This window comes from Diabrotica virgifera, chromosome 5, assembly GCF_917563875.1.
Source record: "Diabrotica virgifera virgifera chromosome 5, PGI_DIABVI_V3a".
NCBI lineage: Eukaryota > Metazoa > Arthropoda > Insecta > Coleoptera > Chrysomelidae > Diabrotica > Diabrotica virgifera.
In genome coordinates, this window is record NC_065447.1 from 216,213,901 (window position 1) to 216,237,733 (window position 23,833).

A 23,833-nucleotide genomic window follows, 5' to 3' on the forward strand; every position below is an offset into this window, starting at 1 on the left:
GAAAAAATTTGGTTTCAAAGTAAAATTTTTAAAAATTTTAATTTTGAAAAATATCCTATTTTTCAAAATAACTTAAAAATTGTTAGAGATACCAAAAATCCTGAAAAACAAAAAAAGTCAGCATTGCTTTTCTGAATATCATGTATTTTTTTGTTTTTCTGTTAGACAAAAATTGATTAAGATTTGCTGTTTCTAAATTTGCATATATTCGTGAGCAGTGACTCGTTCAACCCCTTTTAACTACAGCCTTTTCATTAATAAGGACTTTGAACCGATGAAACTTACAGATCATATAAACAATACATACACGAGTCAAGAAACTTGTGAAGTCGTAACGATCAAGTTCATTTAAGATACTAATTAGGGGGTGATATTCTCGATTTTTTTACCAAAACAAAAAGGGACTAACTTTATTTTGAGCGTAACTTGTTTACTTTTGATGCCAGAAATTTTTTTATAAAACATAAATGAAGCTTGTTTTAAACACTTTAAATAAGTTGTAATGAGTTTTCCCCTAAATGTGCTTGATTTTTGGTTATTTCACGTTAAAATATTCCATTTGGAATTTGACGAATATGAACCTGTTTTTCATTAGCTATAACTCCGCTTCTACTAGGTATAGAGACGTGATATATATACCATTTTTTTTTTAATTTTTTACAGGCTATATTTTTGCTAAGATTGTTTTTTCGACAAAATACTTACTATTTGAGTTATTTGCGAAAAACCGTCTAAAAGCGTGGTTATTTTGTTGAAAAAATGAACATATTCACTGCCAAATAACTCGAAAAGTATTGACTTAGTGAAAAAACTCTATAGAACAAAAGTTACTTAAAATTAGCCAGTTTTTCCATTTCCTGACTTACTTTTGACGAATATTTTTTCACCCCCAAGAGGGGTGAAAAAGATAGAATGAAGAGATTCTTGAGCAGCACACACTTCTTTAGGGGCAAACAGAAAATTTTGAATTTATTTTTAAGATTGTTTTTTGTAAAAAAATGTTACAACCCGTTTGAAGAATAGAATAGAATAGAAATATGCTTTATTGTCATGAAAAATTGTACAATTTTATCGACAAAGCTTATAAAAAGTCAAGAAAACAAAACAATAACAATCCAATTTACTAAAATTGTCTGGAATGAATTTAGTGCAACTGATTTTCATTGGGTAAGGAGTTGAGATTTATCTGTTAGCTGAGATCTGTACCGATTTTTAATAAAGTTCATTCTTGAAAAAGCGGCTTCGCACATATATAAGTTAAGCCAAACATAGTACCCAATTTCATGGTCAAACATTTTCAAAATTGCAAAACACTAAATTCTGAATTTAATCGCGGTCCGAACAAAACTAACCTACGGTCCGGATGCGGACCGCGGTCCGCTAATTGGTGACCCCTGTCGTAGACTATTTTTGTGACTAGCTCCTCCACCATTATAGCTAGTCCTGTCTGTTGTTCATTGGAGATAATTTGTTGTCGAGTCCGTCGTTGTACTTTGTGTGGTTTTAGTGGCTTGGACGTATGAGAGCTCATTTGTTCTTTTTCTTAGCTGTGGCGTTGTGTTTTCTTGTTGTTTCTTATTACTTTCATGTAGAAATTAAGTTAAATAAAGGAGAATGTGTATTTATATCAAAACAAAAACAATAGTAGATTTTCAAATATATATTTAAGAGTAATATACTCAAAAAAAATTCTTACAACGTAAGCTATCTGCACATGTTTATATACATCATCTCATCCTTAATCTTATAATCAAGACTGATTACATATCACACAAAACACTAACAATATTTTCTGTCTTTTAGTTTCTTGAATGGATTCTTATCATTGAACAATGATGATAACATTCTGAACGAAAAATAACTCAAGACAAGACAAAAGCCAATAAGATTTTTTATATTTTTGTCAAAAAAAGTAATCAGTTCATTATTTGAGCAAAAACGAGTTGGTAAATATATTACTAAGCCCAATCAGATTCTATCAAAAGACAAGAAAATTTATTTGTTGTGATTTTTCTCAGGTCAAGTTTAGAAAGGTTTTTTTGTAAGAATAACGATTTTATGATATTATATTTTTATCATAATATTAACCATTCCTAGACCAGATTTTTTCATTTTCAGTTTGACACAATCTTAAGTTGTCACAAAACGCAAAAAGCTTGTGGTCCACCTATTGTTCAGCATTTGTTTTACTCAAAAACAAATTATTTTGTCTCTCAAAAATGAATACCCATTTCAATTTTTGATTTACCTGTTTACTCTTATTTAAGTATGAAGGGAACCATTCTCGTTGGAACTTTACCGCGCTGAGCAGATGGGACGTAAATTATAAATTGTAAAATTCCCTCATCTTCCTTAGTCTCAGCATCCGTTATGGCTTGCAAATTGTAGAAGCCTCGGAGGTGTAACCAGAGAAGGTTCCCATTGTTTTCAGTCTGGTGGGATGTAGAGCAATATTATGTTGTTTTATATGCCATTAGATTGAAAACTTAGTCTTTTATTTTGTCTCTCTTGTTTTTATTGTATACCAATTATTACACTTATTGCACATTGTACACAACTCATTAAAAATTATTCTTACTATTACAAATCTTTAATACATGTTAGACTAGAGGCATTTAAAACTTTTGATGTATAAATTTAAACGTGATACACAGAAGAGAAAATCTGTTAAAATACAGCTTCACAATAATTATAGAAGGATATATTGACCAAAGATCGACAATGGATCAAGTATTTACAGCCAAGCAAGTATTACGCAAAACATGGGAACACGACATTGATGTTCACAACGTGTTTGTAGACTTCAAACAGGCATGCGACTTAGTCAAAAGGAACAAACTGTACTATATTGGCTTAATTGGCAATACCACACAAGCCAATAAGACTCATTAAAGCCACAATGGATGAAACTCAGGCATATGTACGAATACACAACCACCGGACAGACTTATTCAAAATTTCGCAGGGACTAACAGTCATACGACAGTCATAGAAAAAAGTAGCAGACCATACTACATATTGGCTTAATTGGCAATACCATACAAGCTAATAAAACTCATTAAAGCCACGATGTGGCTAAAACCTGGCACTGGTGTATGCGGTTAGGCAAGTGCAAACTGGACGAGAAAACCTACTGACCAACAGAACGGTTCAACTGGCCGCTTATACCGATGATGTTAATCAGTGGCGTAGCTAGTCCCACAGGGGCCCCGTATCAAAGTTTGTCGCGGGGGCCCTTTTCCACCAATGATTTGGCATAGTGCTAAAAAAATGTTCAACAAAGGAAGCAAAAATGCTTGTATAGAATAGAATAGGTAGAACAGGTACTAGAAATTCGCAATGTATGGAGTCGATTTATCTCTGGAAGATAAATAGGTGTACCAGTTTTCGTTTCTCTAAATAGAAGCGTTCTGGAGGTATTTAAAAAAACTAATTACAAAATGCCTTCTTCAAAGAGCTCTAGCTCCTTTAGGAAGCATTTTCGAACTAGGTGATTTGGGTTAAATCTTAATATTTTGAGCCCAGAAATCTACAATTTAATTATTTCCAAGTATAAATGAAACACCCTGTATATTGCAAAATATAAATAAATTGCAAATTACATAATATAGGGGAGGAAAGTATGCTAAATTTGCAGTTACTGGAGCGTTATGGCGACCTATTGGGTTGTGAAGATTAGGTACTAAAACCAAAGAAAGTTAAGTAAAATTTGCCATTTAAGTGGGGACTTTCCATTTTTAATTTAATTTTCTATTTCCAATACCTAATCGTTCATTCCGATTATAGCGCCATCTATCCATAATTCGAAAACATGTCTCGAATAAAAGTTGCTTACTTTTACGTAATTAATCCAAATCTTCAATAAAAAATGGGGGTTTCTATTTAAGATTTTAAAGTAAACCTTCACCCCAACTCCGTGGGGTGTCGTATTTGACGTCATTCGATAGATTTTTCAAAAATATTAAATAAGTGTATTTTGCAGTTTTTCGATTTGATGTTCATTTCGCGAAATATCGCGGGGTTCCTATTTAAAATTTTAAAATTTCCTCCCACCCATCTCCGTGGCGGGTCGTGTTTAGTATCATTCGATGGATTTTTGAAAAATAGTAAACACGTATTTTTTAGTTTTTCGATCTGACGTTTATTTCTCGAAATATTCGCTTTTTTCTTGTGAAACTTTGTGACTCGCCCATTTCCGTACGCTCAGCTCAAACCGTCAGATTTTTTAAATATACACTGTTCTGCATGTACTTAACTTACCTTACTGACGATTTCGACATTTTCTAAGTATAGATTTTTTTCGGGCCTCCCTTAACGAACTCCTCTGTGTTAAGATCTAATATATGGTAGGGGTACATTTACAGGGTACAAGGTTTCTCCTCATATGATAATTTGACGCGCTAGAGTAACTGCAAAAATCCCTGCTTGTGCTCCCCTAATACAACCTTGTGAACTAGTACGTTTTGCGTATAATACCCAAATATAGATAATAATAAACCTAATAAACTCTAATAAACCAAAGTCGAAAAATAGATTTGAATTGTTGAGACTCATTGTTTTAAAAGAGATTCAGTTTTTTCAAGCCAAGGGTGAATGGACATTGAAAATGACAAAATGAGCGTAAACAAAGAAGCTCTGTTCTTTAACGGCGAGCGACCGGCAAATAGATATACCTAAATACAATTTATAGATAAAGAACAGATTACACGAAAATATACGCAAACAATACACAGTGTTTCAATGATCCAAATCTTGGTAAAGCGATCACAAATATTGCAATTTGGCATTATACGTTATACAATGTCTCACACACAGCCAACGGTGAATAGACAATAAAAAGTAGCTTGAAAACAAAAAAGCTCTGTTGTTATAGAACGGCGAAAGGCATAAAATAGATAGGTACCTGTACATAAATATAGTTTGTAATATACATATAGATAAAGAATCCATTACACGAAAATGTCGATATCCAAACAATATTCACTGTTTCAAAGCTTTGTAATAGTGAAATATTTGTAGAATATTTTGTTCAATTTTTTTAATGGAATTTTGATTCGACATACCGCGCTGAGGCCCCTGAATGTCGGGGGCCCCGTATAATTGATACGGCTGATACGGCGGTAGCTACGCGTCTGATGTTAATATTACAAGTGGAACATCAACAGGAACACAGGAATCATACGCGGAGTTAAAAACACAAACGAAAAGACTAGGTCTGAAAAGTAACACTGTTAGTGTTAGTGATAGTCCCACAAAATATACAAAATGATGACATTGAAACGGTTGGAAAGTTTACATACCTGGGAGTAGAAATATGTGTCCACTGATCAGAAGATGGAGAAATATGGAAGAGAACAACGCAGCCAAACAGAGCTTATTTTGCCCTCTCCCATATATTTCGGTCTAAAAGTGTCCACCGAAATACAAAGGTGAGAATCTATAAAATCTTAATTCGAACAATAGCATGTATGACAGTGAAGCATGGGCCATGAAAGAAACATCCAAAAACAAACTCGACATATTCGAAAGGAAAGTACTGAGGGGGATACTAGGATCTGTGAGGGAAAAGGGAATCTTTAGAATTCCATACAACAACGAGCTTTATCAATTTTATAAAGAAACATCTCTCTCAGACTTCATTAGAATACAAAGATTCCAATGGGTCGGACATGTGATGAGAGTGGGAGAGGATAGGCTACCAAAAAGAGCACTGAACGCTAGAATGCAGGGAAAGAGACCGGTTGGAAAGCCGAGAAAGCGCTGGGAGAATACAGTAAGCGGCGACGCATAAGCACTTTTAGGAGTCCGTATATGGAGAAGAGCAGCCACTGCCAAACAAGACTGGAGGCAAAAAATAAAGGAGTTCAAGGCTCAATTTGGGCTGAATGCCGTAGAAGAAAAAGATATTGGCCAATTAAAGCACATCACAATCTTTATATCTAATCTTCCCACTAGCAAGCATAATTTGTATTTCCAGTAAACTCAGTCCTGTTGTTTCTGGAACGAACTTAAGAACAAAGATAGCAGCAATGACTGTACAACAACTGAAGAACCCAAAAGTCCCACAAGCTCCTATTAAATTTGTCAACATTCCAAAGTAGTTTACAGTTAGAAAACAGCAAAACCAGCAACAAGAAGTAACGATTGTAGAAGCCAGAGATTTAACATGTCCTGGAAACATCTCACCAACAATGGCCCAAGACAAAGGGCCCATACCCATACTATAAGCAATAATGAATACGACCAGACTAGCAATGGGAAGCCAGCTTATATTTGTTGTGTCTGTTTGTTGAACATCCTTTAGGTAGAAATAAAATGCCAGTACACCCACACTAAGTGCCGAACCAATAGAAGAAATCGTGAGCAAACTTCTTTTTCCAGATTTTTCAACAATGAAAGGACTTAAAGAACTGGCAAGGATTTGTATAAAACCAACAATGATGGTGCATATCTCTGGCGGTAAATCAACTCCAGCATCGGTAAATAAGTTTTGTGTATAGAAGAAAACCACATTAATTCCAGTAAATTGTTGAAATACCACTAAACCCAAAGATAAAAACAAAGCTCTTCTAAGTCCTGGAGTTTTCATTATTAAAGCGAAACTTCCTTTTTGCTCCCGTTCTTGTTGTATCTGTACCTGCATATCTGCTAAATCTTTTTCACAACTAGACATTATCTTTCCTGATAATTTACTTAAAACCTGTAGTGCTTGTTCATTTTTTCCACGTTGCAATAAATAATAAGGACTCTCAGGTAGGAAGACAATAAACAATATTATGCAAATAGTAGGAGGACCAAGTAAAATGATGTTAAATAATTTTAGAGGTATATATGGTCCTAGAGTATATGGAAACAGTACACCTATGGTACAAAAAAGTTGAAGATAAGATCCCAGTGAACCTCTTACTTCGTTATCGGCAATTTCTGCAATATATATATGGGTATTATTACATACGTCATACCGCATCCTAGTCCACACAAGAATCTTCCAAAGTAGAATAGCTCTATACTTGTCGCGAATATGAATATGGTAAATGCAATGATGAAAGGTGTGACAGCAGTCATTATTGTCAGTTTTCTTCCAATTCTACTCGCCAGTACTCCACCTAGGATGGGTCCTAAGATGGCTGCTAGCGGTAGGAAAGAAGCGATCAGTCCCTCTTCGGATGTTGTTAAATTGTGATCCAGTGGGCTAGCGTCCAAAGTCTTTAAAAGGGGGATCACTGGTGAAGACCATCCGAATGCAGTACCGCAGACAAAGGTTGAAATATTAGCTGAAACAAATAAAATGTAAAATAGATATGCAGTTTCAAAGATCACTTGTATTTTTAAACGAGTTTATTTAGTTCAATCGCTTGCGTCAACTTTTTAGACGTTAATTTGACTGCCTTTTCTTCAACGGAAATGAATGAAATTTTGCAGACATATAGATTCGCGGTAACAATACACGAATAGTCGATCAAATTTTTTTATGTTTATGAATTGTTTAAATAAAAAAAAAAGATTTTAATGGAAAATGCTTAAATTCTCTTGTTTTTTACAATGTAGAAATTTGAAACTTTTACAGATTGTAGCTAATTATATGAACTATACATAATTTCACTTTTTACGTTATTTGTTGACGTTATGCTTCATATATAACCAATAAAGTTTTAAATTTATCCAGTTTCTGTCCGATTTCTATCTAGTTTTCATCGAAAAAAAGTTATGGCACCACAGAAGGACGAATTCTCCCCATAGTACTGTCGTGGGCTTCGACTGTCCATAAAACGCAAGGTTCGACTGTTGACTACGCTGCGCTGTCGTGAACTTGGGCCCGAAAGTGTTTGCGTAAGGACAGGCTTAAAAGCCTGCATTGAGCCTGTAAAGCTTACGTTTCATTGAGCCGAGTGCGATCATTAAGGTACGTATCCATACAAGGGTGAACCCCGCTCGGTGTAGCTGCATAAATGGATACAGCATGCGCTCCCTTATATATAAACCGCAAACCGGTTGAAACGAAGAGTGTACGCGCCAAGCGGCGATCACCGACGTATCCACTAAGTGGAGTTACTACACCGAGCGAGGTTTACCCTTGTATGGATACGTACCTTTAGACGCTTGCGCATCGAAGAACTGCATTGCGAGAAATTAACAGCGTCTACACAGTGCAATAGTAAAGTATTACAAGAGATGGAAATACTGCGAAAACTGTAATAGTCGTAAATAATGATTTTGATTTAAGAAATGTGTGAAGAAATTACAGAAAATGTACAATGTATGTATCAAAAATTAAAATAAATTAATGCAAAGAAGGTATCTGTCATATACCTACATCCTCTTTTTAAAAATGACGATATATTTTAATCTTTGAAAAGTGTAAGACTAAAAAGTAAAAAATAAAACAATATGAAAAAAAATTTTTTAAGAAACGCTTTTATTTAGTTATGAGTAAAGACTGGATTATATGCAAAATGCATATGCATATATATGCTGCATATTTCTCATGTTTTTCATAAATGCATATGCCTTGCATATTTGGAGATTTAAGAGCATATAAATGCATATTTTGATGGGAATTTACTCTACCCCATTTAAAAATAAGGTATATATTAGTAACATCAACATCCATTAAAATAAAATGTGAAAGTAAATATTTTGCTGTTAAGCTCCTTTGTTGTTGTACCCATAAACATAATGGGCGTTATTTATAGCTGCAGGTATCATTATCCGGATATTTAAGATTTATAGACTTCTCAGAATTTACAAATTACCTAAGTAAATACCGATTATATTTTGAATAACATTACAAATATTACCTGTACTTTCTGCTGGTGTCGGCCAACTATGAATTATTCTGGGAAAACCAACCAAAACGAAATTTTAAGCATTTTAAGGGTAGGATAGATTATTTTATTTTATGAATGGTTAGTCTTAAATCAATCGCCGATTATTCAACTTTTGTGATTGCAAGTTATTGACTATACTGTGTAAAAAAATCATTTTATTATTATTGTGAAAATGCCTAAAGTAGCAAGGGAAAAATCAAGTCTTCTCAGAAGTTGGATTGGAAGTAACAATCATCTAAAAGTTATCGACAGTGAAAGTATGTTTTGCACCATTTGTGATAAAAAGGTAAGTTCTCCACTTCAATAGATTTTTAAACTTATCAAACTTCTTTGCACATCTATGTGTCTGTCTATTCTAAAATGACAAACCGTCCCATTTCTTCAAAAACTGTTTTTTAAAGTTCGCAACGGTTTGGCTTATACAGAGCGAGGTGTTGAGAGTGGCCCACCCTGTATACTACGGTACACTGACTGTACTTTATTGTTTGACGATTTCAATTTCACTTTGAGAAATAAAAAAAAAATTGGGGGAGGTTTAAAAAGTTTGATCATTTTAATGTAGGTATCTATTTACGAAAACATCTAAAACATCATTATCATTATATTCCAGATTCCATGTCAAAAGAAATTCCAAGTAGTTCAACACATAAAAACTTCACTTCACCAAACTAAGCTATCAAAAAATGATAATAAACCTCGCCAGCAGATTCTACAGAACAGTTTGCAGATTCAGAATACGTCAGTTGGGCAAGAAACCTTTGCAAAGGATTTATGCCATTTTTTTTTGAACTGCAATATCCCTCTGCACAAGTTAGAACATAAATCGTGTCAAAACTTTTTAAAAACTTATTGCAAGATTAAAGATAAACCAGCTCAAATACCAAGTTCTTCAACTCTTCGGAAAAAATATGTCAGTGCATGTTACAAAGATGTGATGACGAGTATTAAAAATCAGTTAAAAGCCGAATATCTTTGGATTTCCGTCGACGAAACAACGGATACAAAGGGTCGACAAATTGCGAATCTAATTGTTGGAGTTCTTAACGACTCTGGCGATTTTAAAAACTCATACTTAATTAGTGTAAAATGTTTGGAAAAAACAAACTATGCTACAATAGCTAGATTTGTTAACGAATCCCTAACAAATTTTTTTTTACCTGATCAAGTACCATTTGAAAAAATATTATTAATGCTTAGTGATGCCGCCTCATATATGATGAAAGCTGCATCCAATCTTAAAATCTTTTTCCCTAATTTAATTCACTGTACATGTTTGGCGCACGGCCTAAACAGAGTTGCAGAGAAAGTTAGAATTGAATTTCCCAATGTAAACACCTTAATAAATAATGTAAAAAAAGTATTTCTGAAAGCACCACTACGTGTACAGGTATATAGGGAGATGCTTCCCGATATTCCTTTACCACCAGAACCAGTATTAACCAGATGGGGAACTTGGCTTAAAAGTGCTATATTTTTATCTGAACACTACGACGACATCAAAAGCGTTATTTCAAGTTTTGATCCGACTTGTACCGCTATTGATAACTGTCAAAATATTTTTAAAGAAAAGTCTATTAAAAATCAATTGTTGTATATAAAATCGAATTTCGATATCATTGAAAGTTCAATTACAAAATTAGAGGCTCAAAATTTATGTCTTCACAATAGTATGTCTATTGTTGATTCGGTTAAACAGAAAATAACAAATCTGAATGGGGAAATTGGAGTAAAAATTAAAGATAAACTTGATGACGTTTTAAACAAAAATGAGGGTTTCACTTTATTGCGTTCAATAAATAATATAATCAATTTTGGAAACTTCGATGAAAATATTAATATGGATCCGTCTCTAATAGCAAAGTTTAAATATGCCCCAATTACATCTTGTGACGTTGAGAGATCTTTTTCTGCCTATAAACAAATATTAACAGATAGAAGACATAATATTAGTTTAGAAAATATGAATCAATATATGATTATTTATTGTAACAATAAAAATATGTAAATTTGTTTTATTGTACTCTTTTTATAATATTAGTTTAGAAAATATGAATCAATATTGTAACAATAAAAATATGTACATTTATTTTATTGTACTCTTATTTATCTTGTGGTCAAAATAAAATATTTTGCCGTTTTATTTGTCACAAAACCTGAAGTTAAAAAAATATATTAAGAAATAATAATACAATTTGGTTTAAATTCAAACCTATTTATTTATTTTTATTATTTTTTATTTATTTATGTATTTAACGTAAACCATAAAATTATTCATATAAAAATAAGTGCATATATAAATGCATATTTGCATGTTAATTGTGCATATTCAGCTTGTTTTAAAATGCATATTGCATGCATATTTTAGACATTTTTTAGTGCATATTTTCCAGTCTCTAGTTATGAGTGACTAAAAGTTGAAATATAAAAAAATCAACTAAAAAGCAAAAAATAAAAAAAAACAAACTCGACGGATTATTCGAAAAAAAAAACGTTCGTTAAAAAAATGAAAAAATCTAACACATTCGTTAAAGAAAAGCGTGGAGCGCGTCTTCATCGAATAAAGGGTTTTCGCCCCACGCTTTTCTTTAACGAATGTGTTAGATTTTTTCATTTTTTAACGAACGTTTTTTTTTCGAATAATCCGTCGAGTTTGTTTTTTTTATTTTTTTGTTTTTAGTTGATTTTTTTATATTTTAACTTTAAGTCACTCATAACTAAATAAAAGCGTTTCTTAAAAAAATTTTTTTCATATTGTTTTATTTGAATATTATAAATGATTGTAGAACTTAATAGGGTTAAGTAACCGAAATCGCTCTCAAAATCTTCCAAAGTGGAAATCAAAACGTCAAAAACTATAGCCTATAGCGGGATAATACGGTAAAATCTGCGTTTGGCGTGGCTCTTATTTGAGATTGAGCACTCAAAAGTACATTATTTAGAAACCCCAAATTCTTAGATCGCTAGGTGGCCTCAGGGGTCTCCAATCGCAAAAATGTGTTTTTCATGGACATACATTTTCATGTCCAAAAACACTATGATCTTTTTGATCAAAATTGGGCTCGGTAAAAATATTCGTATTTTTCAAAGAATATTAAGGTTATGTACGTAATTTTTGGCAAACTTTTAAATAATTATTTACTGTATATTTTTTCCATTATTTTGAAAGGCGAGATTAGATTTGCCAATTTCTCTTCGAAACATCCTTTAAAAATTCTAAAAAAAAAGTCAAAATTTTTGCTTTTCCCCACTATTTTTAGCACATTAACTCAACTGCATTTGAAGAAATAATAAGTAGTTATTTATGATATAAATGTTAAAAGTACACGTTTAAGGCACGCATGTGAAAGTTTGCAGAAAGAGCGAAGCGAGTTCTGCAATTCACATGAGTGCCTTAAAAATGTACTTTTTAACACGCATATCATACAATATTTTTTCTACAAACGTAATTACAGGACAATATCTACAAGAACTTTTACTTGAACTTCTGACATTCCATTTTTATATTTTTTTGACATTACGTTAAAATGGCCTATATGGTCAATACGAAGTATAGTGCCATAAAAATTTTAAAGCACTAGTGCCTTAAAGTAGCATTTTTATCGCTCGTATGGAGTGCTAAAATAGTTATTTATGAAACAGTTCGTGAAGTATGCTTTTTGCGAACGCACGCGATTTTTAGAGCACGAGCGACAACGAAGCGGGTGCTATAAATCGCGTAAGTTCGCAAAAAGTACTTCACGCACAGTTTCATACAATATTTTATCTACGATAAACAAATAAAAAAAGCTATAACTCTTCGTCACTGGAATTCATTTCTATTCTACAATTTTTAGAACTTTGACATTTAAAAATTCTAACTACTTTCAAACCACAAAACTGTCAAAACTTTTGTTGTAATTTATTGCTCATATTATCATCACCATGACAACGCGAAAGTTAAGGATTGTCACCCTGACAACGCGAAGGTTAAAACAGTGCGAAAAAGTAAATCCCATTTAAAATACATTGTTACTTCACGCACACTTTAAATCCTTCACGCACTGCTCTCTGTAGACAGTTTTCACAAACTAAAAACTTATACATAATATGACATAGAGTAGATAAATTGCATTTTTAACACGGTTGTAGAAAAGGATTTTTAATATATTTTTTCGTTATTTCTAATAGCAGGATCAGAATATGGCAAAATATGCCAAATATGGCAAACCTTCTTTTGGATATTTTTCCCATAATTTTAGCACATAATCTAACACGTATGGCTAGATAATGTTTTCATGAGATCTTAGTTCGTTGTGTCTTTTGATTTCTCAGTAGGAATTGAATTATTCAATTTAAATTAGGGAAATTTAAAATTATGATTTTGATTATGTTTAGATATTATTTTGTAATTTTATAAAATTTCATTATTATTAATGTCAACTGAAAAAATATCTAATAAGAAATTACATATAATTATTGGATTAATTCAATCCATAAATAATTATATTTAAATGATAATCACCACTCGAAACTAATAAAGGGAGAGGGGGAAATCAATGATAAAATATAGAAAAAAATCACCGAATTATACAGTTTTTTGAATTTAGAAGTTATGTTTTGGTTTAAAAATGGCCAATATGACCTTGCTATTGGAAAAAAGGGGGAAAATAGATGAAAAAATAGGTGCTAAACACATGAGGAAAATATCAAAATAGGGGGTTTGTCATATTTTAACCTTTAACTACCAGCGCATCAAGTTATAACATAACTACACGCGTGGCGTACTTTATACGCCACAAGATATACACTTAAAAATAGCGGATTAGTTTATTTTTTTTTTTGAAAAAATACACTTAGTTGTTTGTTATAAACCTTATTCGGCATCAGTGAATACTTCCTTCTCAGTAAGCCTATTGGGATTTATAACTGGAATCATGGAATAACTGGATTCCATGATAAATAAAATTACTAATAAAAATTTTTTGTAATGTGATTTTTTACAGGAGGAAAAGTATTGTTTATAAAGAAATAGTTATTTTCCTAACAAGTGCAGAAAGTCATTATTTTCCGCAAGCGACTGCAGTTTGCCGAACGACGCGAAGCGGGAGTTCGGCAAGCAGTCGAGTGCGGAAAAGAGACTTTCTGCAATAGTTAGGAACAATATTTTCTCTAAGAGCAATGCTAAGAGTCTTTAAAAAATTACCAAATCTTAATCAATTAATTTAATTAATATGAAAATACATACACAAATTAATTCTTTGACAAGGTTGTCAAAACCAAACTTTCAATATAATTAGTTAGCATGACGACGATCTTGGTTTCCATGACGATGATTCAAAACGACTGTTATTGTCTATCGATTTGACTTTCGAATATTATGTCAAAATAATTTTTTCTTCAAACGTCAAATAATGATGGCATTACTTATCTAACTTGATCCTGTCAAAGTTTGATGTCTCCGCCGGCAGCAGTTTTTTTCCCATTTCTTTACGGCGGAGGGAAAAATGTTGTCATGGCAACAATATGAAACATGTCACAAAGCAACAATACAAATGTCATTAACAACAATTAAACATCATTTTTATTTATAGTAATATTAAAAGTACAATTAGTTAATGAGGCATTTTCAAAATTGAAACCGTGCAAAAATGTTCCCGACTCTTGATACGCATTGGTAATTGTTGATGATACTGATGGTCGAGCACAACTTTCAGCAATCATTCCCGATGTTGGCGAATCATGACTTAATTATTTTAATTTCTAACATCTAGACGACTTTGATGGTTGTCACAGTTAATTTCGAGTAAAAATAGCGTATGAATTGTACTATTTATGGTTGAAAATTGCTACGTTTGAAGAAAAAATAGTATACTTTATTCGGCAAAGAAGCGACTTTTCTTGACTTGCCCTCTATTACGCGCCTCACTTCGTTCGGCGCGTAATATCGGGCGCGTCAAGAAAAGTCATGCTTCTACGCCTCATAAAGTAATATACTATTATTTCATCGAATTGTCGCGTTAATTTCATTAAAGCAGGAACACAATAAGATATATTTGAAATAAATTAGTAAATAATATCTAAATATTAGTTTATTACATAATGTATTATAATTACTTTAAGGCCATATTAACATATCTAAATTAACACGCTTGCGGAAAAGTAAAGACCGCGTGCGGAAAAGTAACACGCGTGCGGAAAAGTGAAACTTTCTAAACTAAAATGCGTGCGCGAAAGTAGACATTTTTGCACGCTCGTAGAAAAAATATATTTTGTGCCATAATGACTAAAAAACAATTGAAATATGTACTTATATTACGACTTATATTAATATAATCGTGACGTATATTGTCCACCACCGGAAACAACAAATAATAAACTGTAAATTACGATCTTCTCAGAACGCCGATTATAACGAAACTAAAACCAAATTGCAAAGCACCTTCCAGTGATAAGTTAGACTCGGTTAGAGAGATAAACAAGGTCAAAAATTAAATTTTTAAATATATTTGCAGTAGAATTCTTATATCTGGCGTACAAAATACGCCAGCGCGTGTAGTTAAAGGTTAAGTATGTTCTGGTCTAAAACTAGCAAAGCTGACCCCACTATTAGAAATAAAAAAAATATCAAAATTCTTTATTTATTGACAGCATAGTAGTTGAGTTTATGTACAGTGGAACCTCGATAAGTCGGCCCCCGATAAGTCGGCCCCCGATAACCCGGAAGTCCGGCTAATCCGGACCGATTTTCATCAGACAAACATTTCAACAATAAAAATGTATGTATTATGTTAAAACATTTTATCTGTAGCCGCTTCTGGAATGTCTTAAAACTATCGAGTTTCATTGATAAAACTTGGCTTGGACCATAATATAATATTTGAGAGATAATGGGTATTCGTGTATGTAATTTGAACTATACCGTAAAAATGACTCATGGCACACGGCGGCAGAGCGACGATCATTATCCATTATCGGGCTATCGCAAACAGCAGGCACCTTTTATTCCTTTATTTATTTTCAACTGTCTTTTAAAAAATTATTTTTAGAACAATGGTCTTTTAAACTTTAAACAATGAAAGAGCCACTGTTCTTAAATAACATAACATCGTTCCGATGGCAGACGAAATTGACACAACCGAAACTGACTGAGTTTTTTTTACCTAGAAATGAACAATACTCTATCTATACTGTCTATACTATACTCTATACAATATACAACTATAATAGGTAAGTTAGATGTGTACTGTGCATATATATTTCATGTTATTTTAATTATAACGGACTTTATCTATAAGTATACCGTATTTTATTAATTTTTACAATGCTCTCCGGCTAACCCGGATTTTCGATAACCCGGATCGGCCGCGGTCCCGATTAATCCGAGTTATCGAGGTTCCACTGTAATAACAATATGAAGGAAAACACCAAAAGATGGGTTTTTTTCGAATGTTTCGGAAATTGAGCAAATCAAACTGCGCTTTTCAAAAGAACGGAAAAAATACAAGAAAAATTATTATTTAGAAGTTTGCCAAAAATTACTTACCTACATAACCTAAAAATTCACTCCAAACGTTCACCATTAATATTTATAATTTATTATTTTTGGTGGGAATAAGCTATAATTTTCTTTCAAAATTAAGATTATTTGACGATTTGATTTCCACTTCGTAAATCGTTATTAAAATACAAAACATTAATAAATTAAACAAATTTTCACATTCAAAATCGGCTCTCTTATTTTTTGCCGCCGAAAATCAAATCTGTTTTAAGAAGAAAGGAACATTTTGACGCCTGTCAAAATTTTCAATGTATTTTAAATGCAATAATTTGTCGAATCCTGAGAACACTAATAAGTATTTTTGAAAAATTTTAACGCAGAATGAAAGATTACGTTATTACCGAGGGCCGAAAGTCCCTCAGAATGAATAAAAAGTTTCTTTTAAATAAGATATTTGAAATTAAAAATCACACTAAATTTTCTCTTAGTTTTTCACCCCTATAACTTATTAAAATAAACATTATAGAAGTTTTCGGGGACTTTCTGCCGTCGGTAATAACATAATCTTTCATTCTGCGTTTAAATTTTTTAAAACTACTTATCAGTTTTCTTAGGATTCTAAAAAAATGAATCCCATTTAAATAGCATTGAAGCCGAAAGTTCGTACCCACCCCCTTAATAAGATCATAGGGAGTTCAATCTCTAAATTATTTAATACAACTCTGTGAGTAATAAATAGAATTAAATTACATTTAGGTATAACCTGTTCTTTAAAATTTGCCGATGTATTTATTAGAGGAATTATGATTCTTTTCAGGGTTTGTGTTAATTTAAAGGTATGTATAAATATGCGCGCCGCGCCCTTCGCGCCATATGTGCGCCGTGCGTTCTTGGCAGCGACAGAAGTTGGATCGTGTGCGCACCGTTTGTGTGTCACTTGAAAACACGTACTAACGCGTACTGATCTATTGAACCCGCCACGAACGCGTACCGCACACACCGCGCGAAGTGTCCATCACGCATATCTATACGTATGGTTTGTTCAACAGTAAATGGTTTGAATTCAATTAGTCCGGTCGTAAATATTATTAAATTTATCTGACCTGGCCCATTGTTAAGACCCACCCGGAGCGATAAGCCACCGAGGTGGACAGAGTTGGTCTTAAACACTGACTAGACGGTACTCCCATAATAAAGCCTAAAATAAATTTTACCTGAAACCGGGCCTTTTATACTATTATCGGTTAATCCGGGCTGTTTATAGTGGTAACTAATTGAACTTAACCATTTACTGTTTAACATACCATACCTTTATGCCTTGTTACTAAATAAAGCCGGCTTCATTTTTTTTACAAAGCCCGATAAACATGGGAATTTTTTTAATAGAAAAATTCGCACGTTTGGTCAGAATATGTGCAATAAAATATTGTGCAATATTCTTGTCTATTTATTCCACAGTAGGACACGAACCATTTGAATATTTATGATAAATGTCAAAATATTTAATTGTTAATGTTATGGGAACATTTTTTAATAGAAAAATTCGCACGCTTGGTTGGGTTATGTGCAATACAATATTGTGCAATATTCTTGTTTATTTATTCGATAACAGTATATTGCAATGGGTACGAAACAAACCATTTGAATAATTATTTTTAAATATACTGTAATCCTTACTTTTGTAACCACGTCAATGGCCTTTGTGGCTGAGACGCGTTAATTTAAATAAAAAAAATATTCTAAATGTGTCAATATTTAATTGTTAATTTTATGGGTTCTTTTTTTTTAATGGAAAAATTCCCACGCTTGGTCGATTTACGTGCAATGCAATCTTGTGCAATATTCTTGTTTATTCCTACGATAAAAACAAGGAAATAAACATCGAGGACGGAGAGGTAAAGAAAGCATTAAGAAAATTAGAGAATATAAAATCTCGATAACTCCGCCTCCGGTAAGTGCTGGGTGGATTGAGTAGCTCAGTAAATTCCGGTGCCGGTCCCAAGCCCGGATAAAGGAGGAGGGTTGAGGCGATGGGCTAGCAACTCGTCCCTTGTCAAAAGAAATAAATGCTGCAAATTTCGACAAAACGCCTCGGAATGCGGACGGATCAAAACAAAGACGACTAATGCAACGGAAAAGGAAAATGATATTGGCTACATGGAATGTGCAAGGACTTACAACCAAACAAGCAGAAGTATTCAAAGAATTAGCGGAAAGAAAAATAGATGTATGTATTCTTACCGAAACAAAGAAAAAGGGAAAAGGAAATGAAGAGATAGGAGAGTATATACATATCTTCAGTGGAGTGAGCAAAGATAACAGAGCTAAGAGAGGAGTCTCTATTGCTATTCGAAAAAATCTTAAAAATAATATTAAATCGTGGACTGAAGTAAATGAACAACTGCTGATGCTGGAAATGACAAAGAATGGGCACAATATCGTAATTGTCGGAGTGTATGCCCCAAATGAAGATGCAGATCCACAAAGTAAAGACGATTTCTACGACAAGATGAATGAAATAATCTCTCAAGTTAAAGATAACTGTGAAATCTATGTACTAGGAGATTTAAACGGCAGAGTAGGTAGAGAAGAAAATAATAGAGTCGTAGGAAGATATGGGGAACAAATAACCAATGACAACGGAATGCGTCTTAGAGATTTTTGTGAAACAATGTCTCTCAAGATTATGAATGGATTTTTTCAACATAGAGACATCCACAAATTTACATGGATACAACCTACTAGGAATCTGCGCTCGATAATCGACTACGTAATTCAACGTCAAACTTCCCAGCTGAAAACCACTGACGTAAGGGTATACCGTGGATCAGAATGTGGATCCGATCATCGTTTACTTATGGCCAACGTGATAGTTAACTATCGCAAAAACAATAATACTCAGGTACAGAATATAGAAAAGGGACAAGAAGTAAGATCTCATAAATATAACCTAGAAAGCTTGAAAGAAGACTCAACGAAATTTCTATATAAATTACGACTGGCCACAACATTACAAAATGTGGGACGAAAAAATATAACAGCGGAAGAATTATACCAGCAAATTAAAAAATACATTCATGAGGCTGCAAGTGAAGCTTTGGGGTATAAATACAAACATGAAATAAAAAATACAGAATGGTGGTCGGAGAATATGCAAACGTTAGTAAACAAGAAGAAAACTGCTTATCAGATGTCAACAAGAAAGGAGGAAGATCACAAGAGATATGCAGCATTAAATCGAGATGTAAAAAGAGAAGTAGTGAAAAGTAAAAATGAGATGTGGGACCGAAAATGCGCAGAAGTGGATAGGTATATGGGTGGAACAAGAGTTGGGCAAGCGTGGAAGGTAATAAAGTCTCTCCAGAGGGAAGGAAAGGAAAAATCTAACATAAAGTTAATAGATCTTAAACAGTGGAAACCATTATGAGATTTTACTGACAGAAGATAGATGTAAATTCCAAGAGATCGAAATGGAAGAATTAGCCGAACATACACAAATAGTTGAGATAACAACCGGAGAGTTAAGCGAAGCCCTCAAAAGATCTAAAAACGGTAAAGCAGCAGGACCTGAAGACATCCCAATTGAGTTGGTAAAGTACGGACCAAACATATTACATGAGATGTTGGTTCAACTATTTAATAAATGCTTAAAAGGACAAAATATCCCTGATGATTGGAATGTTGGATACATCAGCTCAGTATTCAAGAAAGGGGATAAACGCATATGCTCTGATTATACAGGAATAACTGTTACCAGCTCAGTAGGGAGGTTGTACGGTCGAATAATAAAGAAAAGAATAGAATCAGACATGGAAGAACAAAGTGGATTTCGTGCAGGAAGATCGTGCACTGATAATATAGTCGTTCTGCAGCAGGTAATAGAAAAACGGAAGGCAAGGAATCTATCTACCCACCTATTGTTTGTAGATTTGGAGAAGGCATACGATACGGTACCTTTGAAAAAACTGTTTCAAACATTGACGAAGGTAGGTCTCAGTAGAGAGTATGTGGATGCTATCGCAAATATATACAAAAATGCAAGAAGTGTCGTTAAAGAAGGAAACTTTATATCTGAATCATTCCCTATATCAAAGGGGCTTAAACAAGGATGTTGTCTGTCTCCGACTTTATTTAAAATATATATTCAATCATCGCTAGAGCAGTGGAGGAAACAAGTATCCGGAATGGGAATAGACATAGGCAGTGGTAAATGTCTAACAACTTTGTTTTTTGCAGATGATCAGGTAGTCGTAGCGAATGATGAGGAAGACATGGACTACATGTTTAGAAAACTAAAGAAAGAATATGAAAAATGGGGCCTCAACATGGATATGTCAAAGACAGAGTATCTTAAAATAGGGGATGATGAAGAAGATCCAGAGTTAGAAATTAGAACCACGAAAAGATGTAATGAATATAAATATCTCGGATCTATAATATCTAAAGAAGGCACTACCAAAAGAGACATCGAAAAGAGAACGCAGCAGGGCAAAAAAGCGGTAAACATTCTGAGCTCTCTACTGTGGTCTAAAGATATAATGCAAGAAACGAAATTGACAATCTATCGTACCTTCGTAGAGCCTATTATGACTTATGGGGCAGAAGTTTGGCAGATGACAAAAAAAGATAGGAAAAGAATACAAGTAGTAGAAATGGATTATCTAAGGAGAGCGTGTGATATATCTAGAAGAAATCACATCAGGAATGAAGATATTAGAAGGAGGACACATACTGTATATTCCAGTGTAGATAAAATTGAAACTAGACAACTAGTGTGGTATGGTCACGTGAAACGAATGAATGAAGATAGATGGCCAAAGAAAGCTTTAAATTACATACCACACCAAAGAAGAAGAAGGGGAAGACCTTCAGTTGCCTGGGAAGAAAATGTACGGCACATCATGAAAGATAGAACCATCAAAGAAGACGAATGGATGGACAGAAAACGATGGCGGTCGAAATGCGAGAAGCGGCAGAGGCTGTAGGAACCTCGCTGATAGATAGATAGATAGAAAATCTCGATGAAAGGACAGAATATCAAACGAACTCCTAAAGTATGGAGGACAAGATCTGACGAAAAAACTGTTAAAACTAATACAAAAATAATAGAACAAAACAGAATTCCACAAGAATGGAAATAAAGCATCCTAATACCTCTCTTCAAAAAAAAAGAGACAAAACAAATCGGACCCGGAGAATTACAAATAAACTAATGTATTAAACACATTAAAATTAACGGCCAAAGTGATAATAAACAAACTGAATGAAATTATAACACTATCAGAAGTACAACAAGGTTTTAGGTCGGGAAGATCATGCACCGATGCTATATTTATAATGAATCAAGTTCAAAAGAAAACATCAGAATACAACAGATGGGCATATTTATGTTTCGTAGACCTTAAGAAAGCATTTGACAGGGTCCAATTAAAGGACGTTATCCATTTATACTCAAGAGAGGTACCTCTAAGAATAATAATTAATACGATCGAAAACATCTACCGGAAGAACACAATAGAAGTAAAATTTCCTTTATTGTTCAACCATATCATAGATGAAATAATAAAAAAAGAAAAAGTAAAAAAGGATACCAAATGGGAGAAAAACAACTTAAAATAATCTGCTATGCAGACGATGCAATACTAATCTCTCAAAGTGAAGATGATTTACAACGTACGATGCACCAATTTAATATAACTGCCAAAAAATTTAACATGTTAATTTCCCCAAAAAAAGACAAAATGCATGATTATAACAGTAAATCCAATAATATGTAAATCGGAGTTGGAGTGGAGTTGAAGGGGCAGATAATAGAGCAAGTGATGAAGTTTAAATATCTAGGCATCACACTATCTAGCTATGGAAAACTCGAAACACAAGGTGAAGATCAAGTGAATAGGGCAGACAGAGCCGCAGTTTGACGGAATCACACAATATGAAGAAATAAAAATATCGAAAAAAAAATGAAAGGCAGAATTTACACAACAGCCATCAGACCAATAATGACATACTAGGCAGAAACACGACCTGACACAAAGAAAACAAAAAGATTGCTCGTAACAGCGAAGATGAAAACACTTCGAAAAATCGGTGGTAAGACACTATGGGACTGTGACAGAGCTAGAAGTACAGATATACGACGGAGATGCAAGGTAGGGAACATTAATAACTGGGTAAGAAGCAGAAGAGAAGAATGGAATGAACACATAAGCTGAATGACAACAAATAGAGTAGTAAAGATGGGACTGGAGAAATGGTTCCCCAATAGGAAGATGATCAATGGGAAGACCACGAAAACGATGGAATAACTTACTGGAGGCACATTGAAAAACAGAGAGAGCCATGTCTATACAAAAAGAAGAAGAAGAAGAAGAAGATTTCTAGGAGATTCCCCCTTTTTAATCATTCACAGAAGATGATATGAAATTCTCTAACCAACTTTTGAAGATTATTAAATATTTTCTAATACAAGAGGAAGATATCGCTGTAAATAAAGCAGAAATATTTGAAGCTACTAAAAATCGGAATAAAAACACAGTTTGGAATGATTGAAAAGCAACTTGATGAGGCTAAAGAGTTTGTTGAATCGGAGAGACAGAAAATAGAGATATCTGTTGAATCCGCTACTAAAAATGCAGAAGTACTTTGAAAATTATCGAAATTCGAAACTTTTAATGCCATCACCGACAGCAATAGTCTAAGACAGGAAGGAAATGCTCTAGCCTCCCAATTAGGAGACCTCCGAAGTAAAGCAGAAATAGTCGAAACTGATGTCGAATTTTTGCAAGAGGAGAACAGAGAGCTCACATCAATTACAAAGTGAAAATATAATAAAATATCGCTACGGGAAAGAATCTTCTTATGCTTCTTATAAGAAGATCTTTGTATAACTAAACGGTATTTAGGATTGAATGCAAACGTGTTGTATTTTACATCAAGGCTACTACATAGAAAAATTATTTTTTCTTTAATGCTTACCGGCAATTGCTACCAAATATAGGTATGTACGATTTGGTCCGCTAGCCCCCATTTCCCCAGGATGGTTGTATAAAAACTAACAGTGCTCTTCTAAAATGTATCTTATATACTCTACAATTGGTATATTCTAATTCCATGTTTAACATTTGTTTATATCACAGAACAAATCTTTTATAATAGAACATTCTCCATCCGACTTTGTTCAAATGTTAATGACGTACAATCTGATCTAAAACACAATAGTACATTTTCTCTTGTTTAAATTATGCTTATCAAATTTTAATTTTAGTACAACATATTTGCTTTTCTAGTACATTTTGATGAGACTATAATAATTATTAAACTGCTAAATTCACTTAATTATAATCTGAATACAACATTGATTAACAAAATCATAAAACACAATAAAATACCGGAAGAATGGAGAACGAGCTTACTAGTTCTACTTTTAAAAAATAGAGATAAAAAGCAGCCGGAAAACTACAGAGATATCAGCTTGTTAAATACGATCCAGAACTTACAGCTAAAATCTTACAAGATCTAGTGAATC

General features: G+C 33.3%; 1 pseudogene; it reads right to left on the reverse strand.

The window, feature by feature from the left end:
- Positions 1-1,645: 1,645 nt before the first annotated feature.
- On the reverse strand, positions 1,646-23,437 carry LOC126884615 (facilitated trehalose transporter Tret1-like; annotated as a pseudogene).
- Positions 23,438-23,833: the final 396 nt, after the last annotated feature.